The 23,807-nt window shown below is 42.5% G+C and overlaps 1 protein-coding gene across 2 annotated transcripts in view; it reads right to left on the reverse strand.

Moving 5' to 3' along the window:
* The window catches only part of CERS6 (ceramide synthase 6), a 135,679-nt gene that overhangs the window by 67,922 nt on the left and 43,950 nt on the right, over positions 1–23,807 (reverse strand). The gene's annotated exons all lie outside the window — the stretch shown is intronic.

Genomic DNA, 23,807 nt, shown 5'->3' on the forward strand with positions numbered 1-23,807 from the left:
AAGGATGAGGACAGCTGAAGCTGCTGTTTTGTGAGCATTTACTCTGGCCCTCAGACTTGAAACACTCCTCCAGTCACTTGTACAGACACACAAAATTTGAATGACCTACACGCACGCGAAGTGTGCTGCTTGAAAGACTTTTTAGGTTAATTTACATCCAGCAAACCCAGATGAAAGCACTCAAGGAACAAGTGTTCTGGAAGACTTGATCTGCCTGCTCACGATAAGGTTTATGAGATTCACACTTTAGTCCTGCACTAACATACCTACAAGACTTACAGACTGAACCAGGCTTGCATGGTTCTGCTTGAGCTCAGAATGAGGGTGATCAAACCTGTTTACATATGGTCCTTCTGGCAAATCCTGCAGGTTGTGCTGGTGCTTACCAGGCCAGTGTTTCAAATATGGATGTGACACACTGCAGTGAAGACTCAAGCTAAAAAGTGAGTCTTCAGTAACAAAAACAAATTCTTTTCGAACATAGTCTTAAAATGAATGCTCCAGAGCCCCTCAAGAGCGCAGCAACAGATCTGACTACTCTTGTTCAACATGTGAGTGCATTCCTGATACAAAGCACAGCCAGTTTCTTAACCTCTCAACCCTTTTAACTTCGAGCTGCTAATGAAATTTTAAAGATGCTTCAGCATGACCCATAACACTAAGAAGACGGAAAAGTTGGAGAGCCTCTGCCAACTAATCTGGTATACCCCATTGTGCTCAATTCAGCAAAAACTATTTAAGTGCAGACTTGAGCAAGCAATTCACTGATTTCATGCATATGTCTAACCAGGTTCCCTTCATCACACTGATGAATTTTGTCCTTAAAACTTCACTCCAAATTTCTGCTCTGGAATTGGAAATTAAACTTCGAGTAATGAAAACAAATTGTTCAAGCAATGTTCAAGCAAAGCATCCCCCTACCCGATATACACACACTCATATTTTGCAGAGCCCACCACATGGGGTTCGTGCTCTGTGTCAGAAAGATGCCATTCTCCCCATGGACCTGCTGTCCAGAAGAGTGAGCTCAGCATGTCTGCTCTCCCAGGAAATGGGCTGCTTCTCCCAAGAATAGGGCTGAAGAGGCACAAAGCCTCTCTGCTCCTGCAGTTTTCCCTTTGTTCCATTTCTTTTGCAGGAAGACTGGCCAGCTGAGCTTTGAGCACAGGCCCTCTCGCAGAGCCCCCAGCTTTGCAGCATGCCCCCAGCAGCGCCCAGCCCTCCCCACCGTAAGCACACACCCCTTATGGCTCCGATGCCAAACCAGTGCCTGCTGCCCAGAATGGTGTGCAAGGATTCAAAGTTATCCAACTGACTTTTGACAAGCAAACACAAAACATAATAAATGCACAATGTTAAAAAAATAACAGCCATTTGCTTCCAGACTTGTAGCTGTTATTTACAGAGATGCTTTTCCCACTGATTTGCTACAGTCAGGGCCACAACCAGAAATGTAAGAATGCCACACTTCAAAACAGTTAACATTAAAAACCCCCTCATATTTAGCAACTAGCCATGGGCTCACCACATTGCCTGCCATGGAAGAAACTGTCTTTCTGGCTCTGAAAACTATTTTCAGAGAAACTGCAGACTCCTGAAGTTTTGCCCATGGAAATTTACTTCAGTAAAATTTCAGATTTGCTGTTCCAGTCACCTGCTGCTCAGCTCCTGGCAGTGGCTAACAGACCTCTGGGCTCAGGCTTTGGTCTGAGAACCAAACCAAGCCTAATGCAAACTCCACAGGTGCAAGCCTTGGTTCTGGAGATGAGAAGGCTTGAACTGCCATCACACAGCTTGTTCTCCATTTTAATCCCCACCATCTGACTGAACTGGGCAAGCATGTAGCTGGGCTATTGCAATTGTTAGCTGAGACTGAAAGCTATTTTTGCTGAAATGATTTCCTGTGGCTGTGAAGACTATGTTCACCGTGAGAGTGCTCAAAGGAGCATTTCTGAGGCTGAGTTCAAACAATACTGAATGTTTATTTATTTTAAACAGGAAGCATTGCTAAGTTCCCTACGTGCCCACTGTGACTTAAAGCAGTTCATGTTTTATCCTCGCATTGCATTTTTCTGCTCCCCCAAACACAGTACCAGAGCCTTCAAACTTCTGATTCACTCACAGAATCACAGAATCATCTAGGTTGGAAAGGACCTTGAAGATCACCTAGTCCAACTGTTAACATAGCACTGACAGTTCCCAACTACACCATATCCCTCAGCGCTATGTCGACCCTACTCTTAAACACCTCCAGGGATGGGGACTCCACCACCTCCCTGGGCAGCCCATTCCAATGCCTAACAACCCGTTCTGTAAAGAAATGCTTCCTAATATCCAGTCTAAACCTTTCCTGGTGCAACTTGAGGCCATTCCCTCTTGCCCTATCGCTTGTTACTTGGTTAAAGAGACTCATCCCCAGCTCTCTGCAACCTCCTTCCAGGTAGTTGTAGAGGGCGATGAGGTCTCCCCTCAGCCTCCTCTTCTCCAGACTGAACGACCCCAGTTCCCTCAGCCGTTCCTTGTACGACCTGTGCTCCAGACCCTTCACCAGCTTCGTTGCCCTTCTTTGGACACGCTCGAGTGATTCAATGCCCTTTTTGTAGTGAGGGGCCCAAAACTGAACACAGTAATCAAGGTGCGGCAAGGGGACTTAATCCAATTAATGCTGCTTCTGGCATAGTCCGAGGTATGCGTTCCTTCTAGGTGGTTATGTCTAAGGAGAGATATTCAGCAGATGATTCCAAAGCCAACAGACTCTGAAATTCTTAAATATTTGTGACACTGTCTACCGACCTATTATAGCTCCCATTTTAGGTTAAAACCAAAAAAACCCCAACAACAAACAAACAACAACCCTTCTCCCCTAAAACGACAAAAAATCCCCACAAACATATTTTTCTAGGCAACAAACCATGTAGAAATACGAGACAGAGCACAGAAAAATAACACTTCATCCATCCAAAACATAGGAGGACTACTAGCACCTCAAACATGGTCTCACAAATTCAGACTTAAGACCTTTTGTATTGTATCACAAGTGTTGATCTTACAATACTAAGACTTCAATCTTACAGCCGTTAAGTTGCACAAAACTGTGCTTTTTATATCAGGCACATGACAATTCAGGTGCTACTGTGTTTAACTCTGAGCAATCTTTTTGGATTTTCTGTGTTTCCTGATCAAAGCCCTAATACACACAAGCAGTGAGCAGGGCTATCCCACAGCATGGTTAGGGAATTGTGGTGGATGACTATTAATACTTCACAGCCTGCATCACTGCCTAGAAGATTAAACGAACAAATTGCCACCTTCTTTTGACACATCAGCTTTTTAAAGAATTTAGAAAAATCAGAGTTCCAACTCTTTTTCAGGCAGAACGCAAAATAAGACAGGGTGAAAGTAATTTGATAACCCAGGTGGCATACTCTCAGCCTTTGGCCTGGTACACATGGACGTATGTTTTCACTTGCAAATTTTCAGACATCTCTCTAAAGAACTTCTACTCTTAATTCCAATCTTACAATCTCTTTCACCTAATAAAGCTCTTTTATAAAATAAACTAAGAGCTTTATTAAATCCTGTGCTTAGATCATGACAAACCTATACACTGAAAACCCAAACACTGAGCAGATCAGAAACACAATTAGCATGTAGGACAGCCCCATGACATACCTTCAATTGGTTCAGAAACCAGATAGAAGTGCAACTCTGCTTCAAACAGTCTGTACCCTCCACTAAATCTTTACTTATCTTCATTCCTGATAACTACTCTTATACAAAGCTACAAGTGTGACAATAGTAGATGGCAGTAGCCCCACTGCTCGAACTTGCTGCCTCCTAAGATTTCTATAATAATAATAATTTGCTGCATTTCTGCAAAGCCTGGCAGATGCAAGTGAATCTAAAGAATGTTAATTAAAAATAATTAAATAAAGTCAATCTTCTTGCCCTTTTTGGCATGGTACTGCTGTTGAGTTAGACTGGAGCAACCATGCAAATGGTAAATAGTTCCTGCACTATGGTTAAGCAGAAGATATTTGAGGAAGAAGACAGTTACGCACAGCTCACCAAGATATGCAAAATAGCAGGCATGATAAATTGAGAAATCTTTATTGCTCTCCTCTTCAATTTTCTGGCTTAAGATTTGACTGTCATCTGATTTTCCTCTTGGTCGCAGTTTGAATCAGTTATTTAATATTTAATGTTACGCTGCCACTTGAGACCAGTCCTGTCCTAAATCTGTATGCTCAAAACACAGCTCTGAAAGTCTTAAGAGCAAAATTTAGTAGTGCAGAAAAAAGGAAAGGAAACACAGTACTAAATTTTGAAGTGATGCAATTTTATAAATAATAAAGCATGTTTATATAATTAGAGCAGAAAAGATGCATAATACAATAGGTGTTTTAGCAATTCCTTCTAGGTTACATAGCTTCTGTTTAATGGTTATGCAACTGTTCTCTTCTGAGTGCTTCCAGGACTACATGAAATAAAGCTCCGATGAGACCTTAGAGATCTATTAGCACTGCCAAATCTTGCCCTGCAGAGAGGTGCTACGATCTCGAAAGCTCACGGGAAGAACACACAGAAAAAACAGATGTCGTTGCCACACACCCTCTCCTGTGTCTGATCAACAGAACTGGTTTCTCATCAGTGATGTTCAATGCACACAGCTGACAAGTCTTGGAGAGAAAAAATGACCCAAAGGCTTTCCAGCCTGGACCTCTAGTCTCCATTCTTACTAGTGATCTCGCAAGTCACCTGTTGCCAAACATGGCCTTTCAGCTCCCCTGTGGGTATCACAATAGCTGCTCACAGTCCCACTCTTTTCCAGTTCTAGAGGAACAAAAAATCTTCCACATAGCTTTTCACCTAGCAACGTTGTCGTAGCCATAATAGCCAAAATACATGCGTAAGGCAACTTCTGTGACAGGTAATTATCTTCTTAGACCAACTAGTATTAGCTGTTTCCATTTTTTCTCATGCTAAATGTTACTTTCCTGTAGCATGAAATCATCTGCCTCAGATTGGTTTTTAGCCTTCTAAAGCAGTGCTGATCCCTTTTTTATATTGATCTTTACAGAACTAGGCTAGGCATTAGGGTTGTTTCTCCGTTTCTTCTGCCCAGCTGTGGAGCATACTTCGATCCATGCAGCACACACTGAGTTTGTGCACAGCAACCATACACCCTTGATATTACATGCTTATAGATCCATCTTCTGGGGAGGGTTTGCTGTTTCTTCACATTCTGTACTTCCATTTCAGGTGATAAACTTCACCATCTTCTAAGCAGGAGTTGCAGTACTGTCATAATTGAGATAGGAGGATAAGCAGTTTGTAGCAGCACATTCAAACTTCACCTTGCCCTCAACTTTATTTTCCCTTTTCCATCCTGAAGAAGTACATTTACTTAGTCATTTATATTCCTCTCTCTTCCTTACCTTCCAGTCATCAATTGTTGTACCACTGAAACTTTAGAAAAACCACAAGGTGCTCGTTACAATTAAAGTTGGGTTTTTTGGTGTGTATTTTATTTTTAAAGATTTAATATATTATCCTTCAGTCTATCCTACTATCCAAGCACACTACAAAGAAACAGGAAATTTTTGTACTATTTTTCATGCAAAAGTGCTCAGTGCAAAAGTTATCAATGCAGCGAGAATAAAACTACAGAAGCCAGAAACACAAATTTACCAAGAAGCACCATCTAAACAAACTATACTCATTAGTCTGAAAGTATTTAAATAACTACCTATAAGAGGTAATATTAAATATTGCAAGTCACTGTTTCTGCAGCACCTTGTACTGAATATTTCCTGCCTGATAGTCACAATTTCAGCCTGTCTCAAGGCCTGATCATAGAAAATTTAACCTGCAAGTAATTGGGACTACATGAGCTCATGCATTACTCTGGAGAAATCCACAAAAAAATTTAACTCTCACATACTCATTTTTTTTCATCTGTCAGTTTCTTGAACTGTAGGGAAGTGAAAAACAAAGCATCCCTGAATGAGCAAATGCTGGTCATCAGTCAGTACAAACAGAAGGGCTTGTCACATTAATGATATCAGTAAAATGGAATGAGTGGAATTACATGGACGCACGTGAAATGCAAAACGTGTAGTGTACAGAGGAAGTTACCAGAAGGGTCTCCATCGCAGCCTGTGCTGTGTTCTGCCAGAGCACGTCTCTGTGTAACTGCCCTGGTGAGACACTGAAGCAGCAGAAGACAGAGGCTATACTGAACATTGGGTTACCATAGGCCCGTCGCTGTGGTAGTTGATAGTGTAGCATCATCCCAAAAAGCATTAGGGGAACTAGCAAGTTTCTCACCTCCACCAGCACTGTGTACATGTTCTTGCTGAGGCCACTGCCATCTATACAGTCACAGGCCACCGTCTGTCTCTTTTGAGTCTAACAATATTCCAGTGACACCTACCTTGCTGTCCTGGACATACATATGATGTTATGCCCAAATATCACAAAAACTATTCTGCCAATCAAAAATTTGTTTCCACGCAGGTACAGGGAAAATCTTTCCACAAAATAATTTTGATAGACAGCTGTACAAATGCAGCATTAGGCAAGCATCATCTTGACCCAGGTTAGTTTATAGCTTTCAGCTCCCAGCAAAGAAAATGGAAGAGAAAAAAAAAATCAATGAGAATAGCATATGACAAGCTGCCCCTTTAGCTTACAAAATGTTTACATCTGAAGAAAATACTCAGTTCAGCTTTCTCTAAAGAGCATGAAAGTACATATTGGACAACATACTAATGCAGAATACAATGTAGTTAAACGCCTGTAAGGGAAAAATGTTAATGAGTAAGCTAATTTTCCTCTGTAACTCTGTGTCTCCGTGAAGTGATGCATACAGTCCGTGTATCTATAAAATGAAGGGCAATCAAATGTCACATAAAACTGTGTAACAACATAAATGTAAGGGAGAAGACAGGAGTAAGGACTTGCAAGCCAATTCATTCATTGCTGTGTATGAAATAAAACCTTACTGCCACTACCTTTCAGTGAGTATTTTGATACGTGTTGATTGTGACCAGCAACCTGTAGAGAACAGGTCATACTCAAGTTTGTTTCTTTTGGTAGAGACTGAAATAAGGAAAGGTAACAAGTAGTTTTGGACTACTGAGTCTGTGTGGTTTGCAGTCTCCTGTGGAAGAGAACAACCTGCTACAAAAGGCATCCCTGGGGAGCACCCGTTGGACCAAACCTGTATGGATTCAGTGTGAATTTAGCAAACACCCTTTGCTAGTGCTACACATGCAGAACAGCTAACAACTCTGAAGACAGCAGAAATCGGAGTAAGAAGGGTATCCTTTTAAATTAGTATTTTGTTCACGTTTGTCTTTCTTTTTTAAATGAACATAAGAGTGGAACTCGGGGGATATCTGCATTTACTGAAGATCCAAAAATTTGCATACATAAGAATGGGGAATTTATTCTGAATCTGATGATAACTCTTAATGAATAAATACTTGCTTGTAATGTGTTTCATAAAGTTATTACAGCCTAAGCGAACATTGCTCATGTTGCTTTCATACTGCAAATACATAACAGGTTGAACAAAAGCATAGTTTGGACTGGTAACAAAATGAACATCTTAGAAACAGAAAAGAGAACTTTCTAGCAAAAGACAAAGTGGTAAGGAGGTAAAAAGTGCAAGGCAAAAATTGCACAGCCATGAAGGCATATAAAGGAGGCAAACACCAAACCTACAGGATAAAAGCAATGAAAAGAGCAGAAAATGTTGTGAAAGGGAAGAAGAGAAATGTTTTTGCTGTCTTTCTCCTCTTTGGCTCAGCTTTTAAATCTAGTGTCACAGATGAAATAAAGAACTGATCAGCACCATCACAGATTTTAGAAGTAAATGCAACCTTCACTATTAATAGATAATAACTATTTTTACACTATTCTTTTACACTATTTTACACTATTTATACTACTTGGGCAAGAATGCTTTTATTACTGGAAAGTTTCATTTAAGAGTAATAAAAAAAGCCCTCAAATTTTGGCAGCAATAAAATATTTTTAACAAGAGATATCAGAAATTTACCACTTAGGAGAGATCAGTATCACTGACAAACACTAACAAATGGTGAAGAAGGAGAAGCCCAATGCATCAAGTAGAACAAAAGAGATAAACTGGGAGAAAACCCCGTGCAGAATTCACAGAAGATCCTCCCCAAACCATAAAGAGTCAGTTTTTAAGCCCTGTGAATTCCATCTACTAAGTATCAAAAGTAGTCTTGAAGTCTGTAGCATCCCAGACTGAGCCCTTGCCTTCTTGGCTGTACATCCCCTATGGCTCTTCTGAAAAATACCAGCTTTGTCTCCATGTTCCTTCACTTTCAAGCCACTCGTCTGCAGTGTATGGCAACTTCACTTAAAACTGAGACTGATTGAAGAAGGCAGTTGGTCTCTTCCATAACCAAAAGCTAGACAATTCAAGGTGTGTGGAACACAAGAAAGCAGCAGCTACTGCAATATTTGCAGTCTTCTTTAGTTGTCTTTAATTGTTACACTGTGACTGTAATTTTCAACTAGTTTTCACATTAACTAGAACTTAGGGAAGAATTATTTAATTTCCATAACATAAAATAATAATGAGCACACACAAACCACAAGAGAATGGAAACCTAGTTAATTTATTATAACCTTGCTTAATGTGCAATGATAATGTTAAGTGATGGTGTCTTTGCAGGACCAGCATACAAGTTAATTTAAATTTATTAATTGTATTAAAAACTGTGTCACAGAAGGCAGTAAGGGCAGGGAATTCAAAGTTTTAAGTAATCCAATTTGAGGGAAGGGGGGAATTTCATAAGATGCAAAATGAAGAGTGGTTACAGCACAGTCTAAAAATATGGTGAGCACAGTCTGAGGACATGGCATGGACATCTTTGCCTGTCTGCTCCAGCAGAATAGCATGGGAAGAGGGCTGACAATTCCTGACATTTAACCAATGTTTTAATTCCCCCTAATCCCATGTTTGGGCACAGAGACTTCCTGGGGTCCATCTTAAAAAGAGAAAACAGGGATCACAGACCAGATTCACACATGACTGTAACAGATATGGTAGGAAAGGAATCATGAGGGAAACTGCCAACCTTGTCCAATCCTGGGGTCTGTTTCATACCACTCCCAAACTAACTGAAACCTCTTGAGCAGCATACTACAGAGTAGCAAGAAGTCTTCTCCCACCTTCCCCTTCACCAGATGGTTCAGCTTTCTAATTCAGTGGGATAGAAGGGCAACAAGAGCAGAGTCAGACCCAGCATTTTACTATTCAAAATTGAGAAATAGTGATAGGAAGAGTTAGATAAAAGGTATAAACACAGCCATAGGAGCAGCTGTTCAGCAGAAAAGCATTCATTCTCTCAGCCAATGTTAATCTAAGCACTCGTATAGAGCTGGCAGCAGAAGAGATGCACTTAGAGCACCGCACGGCACACCATGCCCTGCTCCACCATACCATGTCCTCCCACCCTGCCACATCAGAAGGGGCCAGATGACTGCAGCAATTTCCCCCACCTTCTCCCCTCTGCCACACCAAAACCTGAGCTTTCACACTGGATGCAAGTACTGCCCATGCATCCCCAGTTTCCCTTCTGTAACTCGGATGCATACATATTCACCACCACCACAAACAACAGTACTCCAGCATGCTTACGTGACCACCTTGTGACAGGCAAGGATGCAGAGGTCAGGGAAGCGGCCCTTACTGCTTACTAGAGCTGCAACTGTAGCCTGCACAAAAGTGCATAATAAAATCATAAAGGATGTATAATTAAGCTACCTATCCAGCCTGGACACCAAGAAAATGTGAATAGACCAGAGCCTAATACAGCTCGCCCAAGAGGAGAAGCTAAAGGCAAAAACCCACAGCAAACCACACTGTAGCAGCTGGGAGTGATTGTCCAGACTCTGCCGTTGGAAGTGCGAGTGCTGAGCAAGCTCTGCGTTGGACAGGTGGTATGTACAAGGTGTTCAGTCCTGATTCATCAGAGAGCCAGTGTTAGGGCTGAATTAAAATTGCTGTCAGTCATTGCACTGTGTTCTCACAACTTTAAAATTAGGACCGTTTGTCAGCCATTAACTTATTCATGTGTCCAAATTACTATATTTTATGTAACTCAAGGCAACCAGTACTGTCTTACCCTCTGTCACGTCCCGCTCAGATGAGGGAGACAAGTGACTCAGATTTCTCTTGGAGCAGAGAAGCCATCAGTGAACAAGCTCTGAATGACATCATATAAAAAAGTGTATTTACACTAAATAAAAAGCTTCATCAATACTCTTCTGCACTGACTTCACATGTGGCTTAGAGAGAAACATAAATCCAACTCAGCCTACCTTGGTATCAGACAAAGGAATCAGTAATGTACAGAGCTACTGAGTGCTACTCTCAAGAAGCAACGTCTCACCCTGATGTAAAATGAAGCAGGATTTCTGTCTTAGCTTTATATACCCAAACATGATTCCCGGCCTTTTTGCACAGCACTAGTTTCCCTGGCATGAGTCTCAGTATAAATGCCTCATTCTCTTTTACCTTCTACTGAGGCCTTGCATTCAAGCACATCTCTCTTCCTTTTCTGTGATGTTATTAGATATAATACTCTTAAGAGAACAATAGGTCCTTGAATGTATCAATCCCAGAGTCCAGATGTAACTCTTACAGTACTGTGATAAAATTGCAGTATTTTACATGCTTGCTATAGATAACAATTGCCAGACCGTATCTCCTACTTTCTACACTCCAGCTGTCACTTGATAGATGACTTCAATTAGAGTATCCTTTTTGGCATCTGTGACTCATCCCAACTTCCCTACTACCTGCAGCTATAATAAACTCTTCTTGCACTCAGCAAAGGTCGCATCTTCCCTGTTCTGGAACAATTTCACAGACTCCAACTCCCTTCACATCTCATTGAAAACCTATGTCCTCCCTCGCCAAGCTGCCTCACAAATCTGACTCTGCCAACACCTGAGCCCCTACTCCCTGCTACGCCTGTCATGCCACAAACGCCATTTGCTCACATGGCTCTTCTCTTCCTTACCTCTGTACTCCAGTTTCAGTGTGCATGACACTTTACAGTTAAAGAATTAAGATTAGTCTTCACAACAGTTTTCTAAGCAAACTATGGATGCAATCTATTTATCAGCACAATACCAAATAATCTGGTTGCCTAAATAAATAAAACAATCTTTAATTACAAATTACTGGTGAATTATTGCCTCAGGACAGCAATGAATTCCATGAAAGAACATGAAATCCTGTTTAATCACTCAGAGTGTGAAAAACTATTCAGTTTTTAATATGCTCCTTTTCTTTTTCATTTAATACCTCCTGGTTCTTGCACAATGAGATAGGCAGTTGCTATTCTCCATTTATTTTCTTTATACAAGTCATCATTACCATATGTTTTTATCTTGTACTAAGGCGACCCTCTCTCTTCTTCCATTGTCTCTGATCTCCTGCACAATCCTTGTAGCATCTACAGTGACTGTGTTATTTGCATCTGCAAAGACCATAATTTCACATTACATTTAATGAAAATTTTAATTAAAAATGGCCGTGGAACAGTTTATCCTCCTACCAGTCTAGCAGCACAATGGGAAATAGTGACAGGCAACCCAGCTCTGTAGGCTTCACCAGTCACAGTTCTATTCCCTTCAAAGACAGCATTCCCTGAGTAGTCTAAGAGTTAGACTTTGCTGTTGCCCCTTGCCTTACTCTAACACCATCATTAAATCTTTATCACCTGATGTATAAATCCTTACCCAGACATTTCACAGAGTTCAAGATTGCAAGAGACCAACTAGTTTGGATAGGCTCATATGCACAGTGCTGAGGGCTGGAACACTGGATAGCACATGCCTGATCTACTTTATATTTATATGAAATGTAGCTCTGAAACATCATAAGGATTTTTGGGTTTGTGGTTTTCTTTGTTGTCCCCCCCTTTCTTTTCTTCTGTCCCTGCAAGAAGAATCCACACTTCTGAATTACTAAGACTGATGTATTGCATCTTGCCAGAATGGTGTTTTTATAGCCTGACACCAAGCATGTGCTGGTTGCCCTATGACACAATGTAGAGGCACTAGCTCTGCTTGGATAACAAGACTATCCCAGCTGGAAGAGTGAGATTTGACAAATTTTATATCCGTATCATCCATCTGGAGGAACCCCTGGAGTGAATTATCTTTTCAATGAATTACCCTTTCAATACTGCCTGCATTCCCTTTTGGCAAGAGGTGGCAACATCACCACAGAAGGGAGTCCAGTAGCAAATCAGTATTCATGAAGTGCAGCCCATGGGAGATGAGACCACCTGGGGCAAAATGGAGCATGACAGTGACCCTTTTTTTCCAGTTTTGGTTCCATTGTGAAGGCAAAGGTGACTTTTTTAGACATTTTTTTTTCACATAAATGAGAGCTGAGATCTTCAAGTTGCTGTTTTTAGAGAGACATTTAAGATAATGAAAACAATAACAGAACCTCAGAAGTCTGATAATACCAAGAATTCATTTTTGTTATTAGTTGTTCTTTCTCTAGCATTTCTACCTTAGAAATTACACAGCAGGTTTATGACTCCCTTCTTCTAGTGGTTAAAAAACAAACCAAACAAGAACCCACTTCACAGAATCACAGAATAATCTAGGTTGGAAAAGACCTTGAAGATCACCTAGTCCAACCATTAACCTAACACTGACAGTTCCCAACTACACCATGTCCCTCAGCGCTATGTCGACCCAACTCTTAAACCTCCAGGGATGGGGACTCCACCACCTCCCTGGGCAGCCCATTCCAATGCCTAACAACCCGTTCTGTAAAGAAATGCTTCCTAATATCCAGTCTAAACCTTCCCTGGCACAGCTGAGGCCATTCCCTCTTGTTCTATCGCTTGTTACTTGGTTAAAGAGACTCATCCCCAGCTCTCTGCAACCTCCTTCCAGGTAGTTGTAGAGGGCGATGAGGTCTCCCCTCAGCCTCCTCTTCTCCAGACTAAACAACCCCAGTTCCCTCAGCTGCTCCTCGTATGACATGTGCTCCAGACCCTTCACCAGCTTCGTTGCCCTTCTTTGGACATGCTTGAGTAATTCAATGTCCTTTTTGTAGTGAGGGGCCCAAAAATGAACACAGTAATCGAGGTGCAGCCTCACCAGTACCGAGTACAGGGGTAAGATCACTTCCCTGTCCCTGCTGTCCACGCTATTTCTAATGCAAGCCAGGATGCCATTGGCCTTCTTGGCCACCTGGGCACACTGCTGGCTCATGTTCAGCCGGCTGTCAATCAACACCCCCAGGTCCCTCTCTGACTGGCAGCTCTCCAGCCACTCCTCCCCAAGCCTGTAGCGCTGCTGGGGGTTGTTGTGGCCGAAGTGCAGCACCCGGCATTTGGCCTTATTGAAACTCCTACAGTTGGCCTTAGCCCATCGCTCCAGCCTGTCCAGGTCTCTCTGCAGAGCCTCCCTACCCTCGAGCTGATCAATACTCCCATCCAACTTGCTGTCATCTGCAAACTTGCTGAGGGTGCACTCGATCCCCTCGTCTAGATAATCAATTAAGATGTTAAACAGGAGTGGCCCCAAAACCGAGCCCTGGGGGACACCACTTGTGACCAGCTGCCAACCGGATTTAACTCCATTCACCACAAGTCTTTGGGCCCGGCCATCCAGGCAGTTTTTAACCCAGCAAAGCGTGTGCCCATCCAAGCCACGAGCAGCCAGTTTTGCGAGGAGAATGCTGTGGGAAACGGTGTCAAAGGCCTTACTGAAGTCAAGGCAAACAACATCCACAACAGCCTTTCCCTCATCCAATAAGCAGGTCGCCCTGTCGTAGAAGGACACCAGGTTTGTCAAGCAGGACCTGCCTTTCATAAACCCATGCTGACTGGGCCTGATCATTTGGTTGACCACTTCTTGCTCTACAAGCAATTTATGGCTATTTAAGAGCCACTAATTTACTTTCACCAGCCATTTTATGACATACTGCTATCAGGATTCATTGACATGAAGTTCCCATATCTTTTAATGGAAAGATACACATTACTTAGTTATATGGCATTCAGTAAAGAAAAAATAAATAAAGTAATCAATAAAGATCTTCGGAAAACACCATTAAAGTGGTCTTTACTTCTGATGAAAGCTGTCAGACTCAACCTTTACTGTCTTTTCAAGTGCAACTAGTATAAAACAATAAGGACTTCAGATGGAAAAAAAATCAAAACTGTAGATGGGGGCTCTGTGTGCATGTGTTATAATAAAAAAATAAAAATAAAATTGTTGGTTCCAACAACAAAAAAATCCTGCCAGCCCTGAAGATTTACATTAAGTGAGAGTAATTTCTCAGATAATTAATTTGAAAAGGGTACACTGTTTTACAAAGACAAATCATGTGGCGGTTGCTCCTCTTTCCTCTTGATATAATAAGCTTGGCACAGCATACAGACAGGAGCAGCAAACAGTGACACTGAAAAATTTCTTCAAAGTAGGATGCCTCAAAATTTATTCTGCAAAGTGCTACACTTTGTTGAGTGGGTTTAAAGAAAAATCTGTGTTCACACCGTCTAGCCTCTACTTCATGCTACCATACATTAAAAGAAGTTAGCTTGGGCAACTTCTCAGCTTGACACTGGCACTCGGAGAAACTGGGTCAATCACAGCAGCTGACAACTTCCCCAGCTTTCCCTTTACAGGTCTGTTTTAACATGGTGGTGTTTTGAGGGGTTTTTTTTGAGTTAGCAGCTTTGGGGAAACCACCTTGTGGTTATAAACCCAGCTATTGTGTTTGAAGGAATACTCCTCGTCTTATTCTTCCTGCCCAACTCCCTTTATTTCAAGGCCATAACAGGGAGCAAGGAAAAAAAAAAAATATCAAAAATCTACATCCAGACACAGAAAGGCATAGACAAATATACACTTCCTACTCCTCAATGATTATCACACAATACTGTGTTCAGACACCACTAACAGAAATGTAAAGTAGCTGCTCCAGTATCATAATGGTTTCTGTGAAGCACTGATTAATATTTCACTCAAGGTCACAGAAAGCTAATTTAAATACTGAAAAGAAGTAAGGAAGTTAAGGATCAGCATGAAAAATATGAAAATTACTCACTTTTTTCACCTGCATAAACACTTATCATTCCTATTAACTGTTTCACTACAAAGTGTTCCAGCAAAAGAAACCATAATAATTGCTTAGAGGCTTCCAGTACTATGCCTCATTGCAGAGTTTGCAGCTATTTCACAGTGACTTGCAGAAACTTTGGATTTTCCTTGATGCTTTCTCTTTCAGACAAGACTGCTGTCCCATGCTCATCTGTCAACAGAAGCACCTGTCCCAGGAGCACCCAGAGGCAGCACACAGCCCACAGCAGGACACAGCCCACTGCAGGATGTTACAAGAAGGAGTGGCAGAACTAAGTATCTGCCCAGTTAAAAAAAAAAAAAAAAAAAAATCCAGAATTATCATAGCAAAAGAACCTCTAACTTTTTATCAGCATACCAGTTAGGTGTGCAGTTTCCCTACCATCAAGCAGCTGGTTGAGTTACCAGTGCTTTAGATCTCCTGAGCAGACCAGAGCAGCAGAGGAGAGGTCATGCCTCATACCTGTGAGAGAGCAAGGAGGAACAGCCATTCCTGTCCCACTGAAAAAAGCAAAGGAAAACAAGGGAGATTTGGTAATTCTATGGCCATTGAACAGTAACTATCACACCCGCCCCAGAGCACATAGCACAGCTTTACAGACCCATGCCCTTGTTCTCTTTTCTGGTTGTGAAACACTGGTTGATCCTCTGTTGCATGTAGCACTGAGGCATGGAAAACCTGTAGTCACAAATCAGAATTAAATGGACCTATAATACCATTTACCACATATTTTTGCTTGCATCTCAAAGATCATTGTATTTAGCAGTGTTTTAGAAGCTGACTTAAGAAGGCCTGAGGCTATTAAAAATTCAGAGCTAGAAGCTTTTTGATGCCTATTTACTTTCTAGTGCTTTACTGCTACACACAAAGCACAGACTGATGAATCATTTTGTGCACTTTGTTAAGATTTGTATCAGCACAGTTCAGATTTTCAACAACCAAGCAGCTGTCTCAATTTCTTTCCCTTGCATAGTTATTTTTCAGTACAATTTTGTAGAAGAGAATTACTCTGCTAGTTGAGAAAAGCAGTATGGCCAAGAAGTTGCAAACTGCCCATAAAATTTTCACACAAATGTGCATGACAAGCAAAAAATATATTCTGTATATATCTGTCTCTATCTATACACATACACGTGCACACACATATATATACACCTATAGATAGATAAAATCTCCCCAAAAGCAAGGAGCATAAACACAGTTTCAATTCCTTAGGAGAAAGAGTATGTTCTGGCTCAGAGATGAGACAGAGACTCTTCTCTTCCCTACATCAAAACCCCACTTACAAATACTTTAGTATCCAAGCTTATTCTAGAGAAGAATGAGGAGAAAAAAATCTTTTGCTCTTCAGTCTGCACATTTCCATGTTTTCACATGCAGACCACTGCATAAACTCAAAAAACTCTCTTGGCCATATGTTTCTGCCAGCCACACCTTGAAAACTATGTAAATGTCTCCAATAAACATCTTGCTTACTAGGACAGGCAAGTCATAAGCCTGATGACATTCCAAAGTTCCAGGCTAATAACTTAGGGCATCACAAGTTCTTTCCCTTTGCTCTGGTCAACAAGGGAGGAGGACAGGATGTTTGCTCTTTCGATACTATTTAGCCTAAGAGAAAAGCAGACATGCCTACGCACTGGTAGTGTAAGCAGCAGTGCAATACACTAAAACTGGGAAGAAACTGGAAGTGGTTTGGGAATCACCACTGCATTGGCTTTCTGACACATCAGACATTAATAAAGACATTCTTGGATCCTGTATTCTGTCTGGCAATCAGCAAAGTCACCATTCATGGTCTTCTAAGAGTTACATCCTCCCAGCCATCCCCAGCATACCTTGGAGGCCTTTCCCCACTACTGTGGGGGATATTCCACACCTGGAATTCCCATTCCACTATACTCAGATACAACATTCTTCCTTAAGACATTTTTGGGAACTGATTTGTGGTCAGGTGCCTTTTTTTTCCCTTTTAAATCTTTTTAAAAAAATACATTTCTGTGCTAGAACTGTGCTCCAGCAGAGTCAGTAGAGGATTTGATCCAATTTATATCACCTGGCTATAAATAGATTGATAGTCCTCTGCAGAAACAACTTTTAGCCTTGTAAAGTACTGCAGATACTCTCTGTGAATAACACAGAAACCTCACAAGCTTCAGAAAAGATTCAAGGTAATCCACTTTCTGTGTTTCCTCATGTGCTGCATACTCACAGTGCTGAGCACAAGGTCCTTATCCTACTCTGGTTTGGGAGAAAGCTTGTCTTTCCTTGATGATAGACTGTGACATGGGGACAGAGAGAAAGGAATAAAAAGCAACAGAAATGCGTGGCAGTAGAAAAAGTCCACTTCGCACACTCAGTTCACTACTTGTTCTTCTCCTTTATCCACCTTGCATCTTCCAAGTTGAGGAAAGGAGCAAAACTGCCTGAATTCCCACAAGAGGAAGAAAAGCTATGGACAGACTCTCCCCTGCAGCTAATAGAGTAAGCTAAGTGCCTGAGCATTACAATTCGAGGTTATACTAGGTGGATGTCTTTCCTAGTGACTACAAACACTCTGCTGTTAACTCCAAGTTTCATCTCGGAATCACCAAATCCCTGAGAAACAACTCATTGACTTGCTAGCAAAATAATCCTCAGCACCCCATTTATTACTGTCTTTCTGACTAATACTGGATCATGAATCATCATTTGGTGAAATTATTTATTTCATATTTCATATAGGTACTTATCACTATAACATCTGAAATCTTAAGCAGGGACGTGATACCACTGAAATCTCACCATTAGTGGTCTCCACAGCTCTGACAATCAAATGGTGCCTTCTCTTTCAGACTGACATACAAAACTCTATGGGGCGATTTCTGGTTAAAATCCCTGAGAAGTAATCTATTTTTACTACAATGCTGTGGCACAAACAGTGTCTAGAGACAAGAGATTTTATTATTGCCTTTTTCTTCATATAGCCACCATCTGCTAATGCCCAGGACATCTGACAAAGGCTGGCAGAAAAGAAATTGTTCCATTTTGAAAACAGAAAATGTGTAGGTTTTGGAGTTTCTCTGTACTCTGTTTAGGACCAGAATTGAAGTTGCTTGAAAAGAAAAAGAAGGGAAGGGGTAGAGAAAGTGAGTAATCTGGAACAAGAACCTAATGATTAAGTCACTGTTTTAGTCTGTTTGGGCCTGGATCCTGGGTGTCATTCATGCCAGCCAAGCATGTTTATCATTGAGTTTCACTCTCAGCCTTTGTCCTACTGAAGCTCCTCTACCTTAGATAGTACCCACACTACTCATTTGGCAAGAAAGATAAGGCAGTCAGAAATGGCCTACAGCCCTTCTGGCATAGCTGCCTTCTCCTTTGCATCATGGAAAAGCCACTCTGGGCCCAAGGAACACTTCTAGCAGTAAACTGAATCGTCTCCATGTAAAAAGAGTTGGAGCTCTTTTTAAGCAGCTCCACATTTGCTGTGGGTTCTGTCACTTTTCTTCCCAAGTTACAGTCAATCAATGCAGTTGCCAGCAAAACTGAAGTCTTCTCTGGAAGGACAACAGCAGCTCAACAGTTGAAAGTGTAGGTGGTGATCACTGTCATTTTGCTTGCTCTGTGCCTGCTTATTACATAAGGGCACATTTTGTTCTCTGTAAGGGCTATGAAATTCTCCACTGGTACCCCAGTTACTGAAGACTTGGAGCGCTCCCCTTCCCACAACTGTCAAGGGAACACGTGCTTTATGCAGTCTGGAGCTCCAAAGCAGCTGCCATAGATGTACTCTTCATCCAAAAAGCCAGCCCATTAATTCAATAGCTGTTAAAAGGCTATAGACCTCATACAGAAGGATTTCTTTGCTCCAAACATACTGAAGAACCTCACTTAGTGCCCTGATGGATAGATTTAACTAGACAACTGTTTAACACCCACACTGAAGGGAGAAAAGGGTATCCTTGGCTTCCCTGTGCTATTCTGACTACCTGCCAACAACTCCATCCAGCATGTGTGACAGAACAGCTGGTGGCACACACTGCACCACTGCAAATGCTATCAGGGCAATGCACACATGGTCAGTTGGATAACACCACATTCTCACAGCAGCATGTACATATCGAGATGGAGAGGCAACTACCACTGCACCTTCTGCAAACCACAAGCAGAGAGAACCTGAACTATCCACTTATTATATTTACACCACCTTGCTTCTTTTTGGACGAGTATTATCATCTCTATTAAGTACACATATTGCAGTAATGCCCAGTGGCACTCTCTAAATGAAGCTGGCCCTTAATTCTGTCAGTGTAAGTTAATGGCATTCATTACAGCTTCACCTTACCTTCCAGTTTGCATCCATAGCTCTCATCTGTACGCTTTTTCCATAATGTATGCCATGAAGGAGCAAGTTCAGCACCCATAACTTTCCTATCTGTGCCTGTATTTCATGGTACGTTTAAGTTCTTTCTACCTCTAGCCCAAATCTGCTGGCACTAACGCAAGAGAGTTAAGTCTTTGACCTGACTTATAGAAGCAGCCAAATATACCGCCCAAATACGCTAGCTCTAGCAGTAATACAGTTTTACTTTTCTTCCAAGATTTCACAGCCTTTCCTACAAGTTAAGCAGTCAAATGTGTACATTAAGAGCTAGAACCCTTGCAGAAAAAAGGTTGTTCTTCACTGATCTCAGAAATTAGCAACCCTAAGACCACCAGCTGCTGGCAAAAGGATGACTAGGTTTATCCATAATCTTACCCTGCCTGGCTTTATTAAATATTAAGTAGGGTGGATTTTAGCTGCAAATACCAAGGAAAGGACTTAAGCATTCTGACAGTTAAGTTCCTCTGTTTATTAAAGGGCAATTATCTTCAGACAATTCATCTTCCTTCTTCTAAAATAAAGGACTCTAATTCTCTGAGCCAGAGAGGCAATATGCTGAACGGTAATTCTTCTGATTTCTCTCCTATTCAGTCCTTAGTTGAAAGTATCAGTTGCTACTTGAATAACACTTCATCTATGGTTTGGCTTTAGAAAAAAATGCCTTAACACATTATTTATTCAGGACCATATTGTGAACAGGAAAATAAAGTTTAAGGAAAATACTTAGTAAACCTACAAAAGGAAAAAGTATGAAATATATTTAGGAAACCTGCATGAGTGATACAACAGTATATTCCAAAAGTTGGGGTTTTTTATATGTATACACACACACACACACACAATCCTCTCTCTCTCTCTGGATGGTCTGCAATGTTTTTGTGATTTCTTTACTTGCAATTTCTTAAAAACATAATTTAAGAATTGTTAGGAATAAAAAAAAGAGAAACTTTAGAAAACAAGATTAAGTAGGATTTGCTTTCTAACTTAGATAGGCTTCCTCTATTTCTGCTGACATTTCCACCTAACACTTCTTTCCCAGCTAACAAAAAGTGTAACTAGAGTTTTAAGCCAGCAGTAACACAACTACTTGACCAGCAGTGTGTAATAAAGCCAATACTTGTTTATGGGTTGCTGAGGAGAGGGGATGAATGACTCCATTCTGAGGGGTGTCGAAGGCCCAATATGCAGACCAGACCTGCTTCATAGGGAAGTCTGCTGCCTCCCTGGGGCCCGGGTCAAGGACCTCACAGCAAAACTCCCTGCACTAGTGCGACCCACTACTACCCTCTCTTGGTTTTTCAGGTAGGTAGCGACGATATTACCAGAAGTCCTAAAGCAATGAAGAGACATTTCAGGGCCTCGGGGAAACTGATTAAGGGGCCGGGGGCACAAATTGTGTTCTCCTCCATCCCTTCAGTTGTGGGGATGGATGAAGAAGAATACAGGAGAACTCAGCAGATGAACTTGTGGCTCCAAGACTGGTGTTACCATCAGGGCTTCGGATTTTTCAATCATGGGTTAGTATAGAGGACGCCAGACCTTTTGGCATTAGATGGGATGCACCCGTCCCAAAGGGGGAAAAGGATCTTGGGGCAGGAGTTAGCTGGGCTCATTGACAGAGATTTAAACTAGATTTGAAGGGGGAAGGGGGCAAAACATCAGCCCATCTGAAGTGCATGTATACCAATGAACACAGCATGGGTAACAAACAGCCATGATGAAACAGGAAAATTATGATGTAGTGGTTATTACAGAAACATGGTGGGATGTTTCCCATGACTGGAGTGCGCCAATTGATGGCTACAAGCTCTTTAGGAGAAATAGACAATGAAGGAGAGGTGGTGGGGTGGCGCTGTGTGTTAAGGACTGTTATGATTGCTTTCAGTACAAGTGTAGTGAAGACAGGGTGGAGTGCATCTGCATTAGAATCAGGGGGAAGGCCAAAAGGGCAGATGTTGTAGTAGGAGTCTACTATAGGCCACCCACCCAGGACAGAGAGGTGGATGAAATATTCTATAGGCATTTAGGAGAAATCTCACGATCGCTTGCCCTTATTCTTGTGGGAGACTTTTAACTTCCCAGACAACTGCTGGAAATACAACACAGCAGAGCGGGACCAGTCCCGGAGATTCCTGGAATGTGTGGGAGACAACTTCCTGACGCACCTGGTGAGTGAACCAACCAGAGAAGGTGCCCTGCTGGATCTCCTCTTTGTGAACAGAGAAGGACTGGTGGACAATGTGGCGGTTGGAGGCCGACAAGGGCACAGTGATCATGAAATAATAGCCTCTATTCTTAGAGAGGCCAGGAGAGGGGGAAGCAGAACTGACATCCTGGACTTCCAAAGGGCTGACTTTGTCTTGTTTAGGCACCTGCTTGACAGGATCCCTTGGGAGACGCTCAGGAGGTCTAAAGCCCAGCTGGAAATTAATCTGGCTTCAGCAATCAAGGACAACAAGAAATGTTTCTATAAGTATGTGAGCAGCAAAAGAAAGACCAGGGAGAACCTCCATCCTCTGCTAGATGCAGGAGGAGACATGGTAACAAGTGATGAGGAAAAGGCTGAGGTGCTTAATGCCGCCTTTGCCTCAGTCTTTAATAACAAGACCAATTGTACTGAGGGAATCCAGTCTCCTCAGCTAGAAGACAGATACTGGGAGAACGACTCCCCCGTATTCCAGGAGATAGTCAGTGACCTACTGCATCATGTAGACATACACAAGTCTATGGGACTGGATGGGATACACCCGAGGGTGCTGAAGGAGCTGGCTGGGGTGCTCGCCAAGCTGCTTTCCATCATTTACCAGCAGTCCTGGCTGCCTGGGGAGGTCCTGACAGATTGCAAATTGGCCAATGTGACGCCCATATATAAGAAGGGTCAGAAGGATGATCCAGGAAATTACAGGCCTGTCAGCTTGACTTCGGTGCCCGGGAAGCTGATGGAGCAGCTCATCCTGAGTACCATCACACAACACATGTGGGACAACCAGATGATCAGGCCCAGTCAGCATGGGTTTATGAAAGGCAGGTCCTGCTTGACAAACCTCATCTCCTTCTATGACAGGGCGACCTGCTTATTGGATGAGGGAAGGGCTGTGGATGTTGTCTACCTTGACTTCAGTGAGGCCTTTGACACCGTTTCCCACAGCATTCTCCTCGCAAAACTGGCTGCTTGTGGCTTGGATGGGGCACACGCTTTGCTGGATAAAAAACTGCCTGGATGGCCGGGCCCAAAGACTTGTGGTGAATGGAGTTAAATCCGGTTGGCAGCCGGTCACAAGTGGTGTCCCCCAGGGCTCGGTTTTGGGGCCACTCCTGTTTAACATCTTAATTGATGATCTAGACGAGGGGATTGACTGCACCCTCAGCAAGTTTGCAGCTGACAGCAAGTTGGGTGGGAGTGTTGATCTGCTCGAGGGTAGGGAGGCTCTGCAGAGAGACCTGGACAGGCTGGAGCGATGGGCTAAGGCCAACTGTAGGAGTTTCAATAAGGCCAAATGCCAGGTGCTGCACTTCGGCCACAACAACCCCCAGCAGCGCTACAGGCTTGGGGAGGAGTGGCTGGAGAGCTGCCAGTCAGAGAGGGACCTGGGGGTGTTGATTGACAGCCGGCTGAACATGAGCCAGCAGTGTGCCCAGGTGGCCAAGAAGGCCAATGGTATCCTGGCTTGCATCAGAAATAGTGTGGCCAGCAGGGACAGGGAAATGATCTTACCCCTGTACTCGGTACTGGTGAGGCCACATCTCGATTACTGTGTTCATTTTTGGGCCCCTCACTACAAAAAGGACATTGAATCACTCGAGCGTGTCCAGAGAAGGGCAACGAAGCTGGTGAAGGGTCTGGAGCACATGTCGTACGAAGAGCGGCTGAGGGAACTGGGGTTGTTTAGTCTGGAGAAGAGGAGGCTGAGCGGAGACCTCATCGCCCTCTACAACTACCTGGAAGGAGGTTGCAGAGAGCTGGGGATGAGTCTCTTTAACCAAGTAACAAGCGATAGGACAAGAGGGAATGGCCTCAAGTTGCACCAGGGAAGGTTTAGACTGGATATTAGGAAGCATTTCTTTACAGAACGGGTTGTTAGGCTTTGGAATGGGCTGCCCAGGGCAGTGGTGGAGTCCCCATCCCTGGAGGTGCTTAAGAGTCGGGTTGACATAGCGCTGAGGGACATGGTGTAGTTGGGAACTGTCAGTGTTAGGTTAATGGTTGGACTAGGTGATCTTCAAGGTCTTTTCCAACCTAGACGGTTCTGTGATTCTACCTCAGCAATATTT

Source organism: Strix uralensis, chromosome 6 (genome assembly GCF_047716275.1).
Source record: "Strix uralensis isolate ZFMK-TIS-50842 chromosome 6, bStrUra1, whole genome shotgun sequence".
NCBI classification, from domain to species: Eukaryota; Metazoa; Chordata; class Aves; order Strigiformes; family Strigidae; genus Strix; species Strix uralensis.